General features: G+C 37.8%; 1 non-coding gene across 1 annotated transcript; it reads left to right on the plus strand.

Moving 5' to 3' along the window:
* The first annotated feature begins 2,809 nt into the window (after positions 1–2,809).
* On the plus strand, positions 2,810–2,916 carry LOC129310210 (small nucleolar RNA R71). The gene has a single exon (XR_008593048.1). It is a non-coding gene; the product is annotated as a small nucleolar RNA R71 (small nucleolar RNA).
* Positions 2,917–3,941: the final 1,025 nt, after the last annotated feature.

Raw genomic sequence — 3,941 nt, forward strand, 5'->3', positions numbered from 1 at the left:
TTGGGTTGGAGACACCCACTCACTGTCAGCTATAGGATAGATGATCCCAGCACTAAGTAGCTTAACAACCTCTTTCTTTACCACATCTAAAATCAATGGGTTAAGTCTCCTTTGTGGTTGCCTAATGGGCTTAGCATTGTCCTCAAGAAAAATTTTATGTGTGCACACAATAGGGTCAATACCAGGAATGTCAGCCAAAGTCCAACCAATAGCATGTATGTTCTTTCTCAACACATCAAGTAATGCATTTTCTTCCTCAAGAGATAAAGAGTTAGAAATTATTACCGGAAGCTTCTCATTCTCAATGAGATATGCATACTTGAGATTGGATGGTAAAGGCTTCAACTCCAAGGTAGGTGGCTCTACACAAGAGGGAATGAGCTTCTTCAAGTCTAATTTGGTGGAATATTCCATGGTACTATCTTGTCTTTTAGGCTTCTCACTTGTTTTTGATTTCTCCTCTTCTTTCTTTACAGCCTCCCCCTTTTCTTGCAACTTGTCCTCAAGTGCTTGGACTTGAGCCACGGCCTCGACATGTGAAAGTGTAGAATTTTCCTCCAATAGCTTGGGAATCCTAAGAACATCAAGCTCGAGTGGAGAAAAACTCATAGATTCGGCCTTAATGGCTTTAGTACCTACAACACAAGAAGATATACCCTTCTCAAGCATTTCAAGATCAAGCATAGGAGATATTTTAAACAAATCATGAGAAGAAGTAGTTGCATCATTCAAGCATGCATCAATCTCTAAACAAATAGGACAACTACATCCATCAATACATGTAGTAGTAACAAGAGACAAATCATCATCAACATGTGAGAAAGAATCAAGCATGTGAGACTCACAAGCATCATGAAGCAATAACTCAATGGAACTTACACCTAACAAAGAATAATCCTCAAAAGGATGTTTCATTGCTTCATATATATTAAAAATAACATGATCCTCTCCACATTTCAAAATCAAACTACCTTTTTCCATGTCAATCAATGTACGGGCAGTCCTCATAAATGGCCTTCCTAAAATCAAAATATCATCCCCACTCCCTTCTTTTGACATATCAAGCACATAGAAATCCACAGGAAATAATAGACCTTTAACACAAACCAACAAGTCTTCTACTACTCCATGTGGTCTTCTAACACTTCTATCCGCTAATTGGCATATCATAGGTGTCTTATGCATGCAATCAAGACTCAAGGCATGATAAATTGAAAGAGGCATAACATTAATGGCTGCACCTAAGTCTATCAATGCATGAGAAAAATGTGTGTTGCCAATCTTGCATGGAATTGTGAAGGAACCGGGGTCCTCACATTTTATAGGGAGTTGAGGCTTCATGATAGCACTCACAGATGAGGGTAATTGTACCCTTGCATTAGGCCTAAATTTTCTTTTATTTGTACAACAATCTTTCAAAAATTGGCATACTTAGGAAAGTTCTTAACTACATCCATCAAGGGTACATTAACATGAATCTTGTGGAGAAGAAATCATATACCTCTTGATCAAATTGTCCCTTTACTTGCTTAGGGACCACTTGTGCTTGTGGAAAAGGAAGCTTCTTCATAATCTCTTGACTTTGCTTTCCTTCTTCCTTCCTTGAACTCTCCTTTCTTGTTTCACTTTGCTCGGCCTCTCCCTCTTTTTCCTTACTAAACAACTCGGCCATAGTCCCCTTTTCCACCTTAGATGGTGGTTGCTCACATATGATCTCCTCAATGTTTTCATCCTCATCATCTCTACAAAAAGATGCATCATTAGGAGCAAAAGAAGAACTAGAAACATTAACATCAATTGAAGAATTTAAAGAGGGCTTCTCGGCCTTCCCTTGTCTTTTGTCTTCTTGTACTTCTTTCCCAACTCCTTGCCACTCCTCAATGTGATAGCATTAAGATTAGCTTTAGGATTAGCAACGGTGTTGGATGGTAATGTAGAGGCTTGAGCATTGGCTGCACTTAATTGGTTAGCAAGCATATTCATTTGAGAAGTAAGGGCATCAATTTTAGAGTTCATGTTCTCACACTTGTTACCCATACTCTCTACCTTGTTCCCTAAGCCATCATACATGTTTTTATACAAAGAGTTCATTTCAATCAACTGCTTACGTAACACATTCACATCATTAGAAGAGTTCGAATTAGAAGAACTCTCAATTGGAACAAGCCTCCTATCACTATAAGAATTAGAAGAAGGTGCAAGAGAATTACCACTTGGATTGTAGCTTTGAGAAGAGCTACCTTGAGACAAATGAGGTGGAGGGTCACGGCCAAAGGTGTTTTGATAGGATCCTCTTTGTTGATTGTCTTGTAAAGCCACATTTGGATTTGAATAGGAGAAATTAGGATGGTCTCTCCATGAAGGGTTGTAAGTATTAGAATAAGCTCCTTGCCCTTGCCTCCCACCATAGGATTGTTTTCCATTGTAGATAGCATTTACTTGTTCAAACTTAATAGGACAATTGCTTTCTACATGCATAGGTGAGTCACAAAAAGTACAAGAATAAGGGACAAGTGCTTGAGAAGTACTTACATTGCTCACTTGAGATATTTGTGGAGCCAACATTCTCCCAATCTTGGCAGCTAGCAAGTCCACATATGAATCATTAAGAACTGAGGAACCTACCATATTCACATTTCTCTTTTCCCTTGTAGAGTATTGAGCACCACTTGAAGCCATCTTGTCAATTAGTTCCCAAGCCTTTAAGGAAGTGAGGTCAATCAAGCATCCACCACTAGCGGCATCAATGTTAACTTTGTCTCTTGGAATCAAGCCCTCATAGAAATATTGGACTAAATTCTCACTAGAAATTTGATGGTGTGGGCATTTAGCCAAAAGGCCTTGGAATCTAGTCCAATACTCATAGAGACTCTCATCCTCTCCTTGTTGGACCCCATAGATTTGCTTTCTCAAATTGGTGACCTTGGAATTTGGAAAGAATTTATCTAAGAAGAGTCTTCTTAGCTCGGCCCATGTGCTCACTTTCACATAAGAAGGGTAGTTGAAATACCACTCCTTTGCTAAACCTTCAAGAGAAAATACAAAAGCCTTAGCTTGAACATCATCAACATTTACATGCATAGGCTTCATAGTATCACAAACCAATAGGAAAGTATGCAAAAACCTATGACAATCCTCTCCTGGTAACCCATGAAATTTAGGCAATGCATTAATCAAGGAGGATTTAATTTCAAATTGAACATTAGTAGGAGGAACATATAAGCCATAAGGATTATCATGCCAATTAGGTTGAGTTAATTGCCTAATGCTCCTCTCCTCTCTAGGGTTATGCAAGCCTTCAAATTCATTATTAACATGGCCATCATCATGCAAATTCTCATTCCCATTCCCATGGCCCTCATTATGCACATGCTCATGTCCTAAGATACCTTCCATTGTTGAATTACAAACCAAATGAGAATCAAGAATAGGTTGTGATCTTCTCAATCTAGAAATAGTTCTTTCAATTTCTGGATCTAATTCAACAAAAGAGGTATGTTTTCTTCGGGTCATGCACTAATCAAGCTCAAGAAAATTAAGAACAAAGAACAAACTAAACTAAAATGCAAATCAACATGAAACAATTCAAAACACACAAAAGCAAGAGAAATAATTTTTTTTATTTTTTTTATTAAACTCAATAGCAACAAAATGAAAAAAAAAAAATAACACCAAACAAGTAGAAAGAGAGTTAGAAATGCTCAATCAAGAAGCTTTGGCAATTCTGGAATTCGCACAGTAGGCTCTCTGGAGACAGTGAACTTGTGAATTTTCTATCAGCAAATCCACATGATAAATTCCCCTGAAACTTTTATGAGAAACACAAGAGATATACAGGAAAATTATATAAAACTTTTAGATTAAAAATCCTTCCCAATCGTTCCCAGAATTTTCACAAGTTGGTCCTCAAGTCTGGAGAAACAGGATTTCGTCCAGAAGAC

The sequence above is a fragment of the Prosopis cineraria genome, unplaced genomic scaffold (assembly GCF_029017545.1).
Source record: "Prosopis cineraria cultivar Desert tree isolate PC_DT_omini unplaced genomic scaffold, ASM2901754v1 PC4, whole genome shotgun sequence".
In the NCBI taxonomy this organism is placed as follows: domain Eukaryota; kingdom Viridiplantae; phylum Streptophyta; class Magnoliopsida; order Fabales; family Fabaceae; genus Prosopis; species Prosopis cineraria.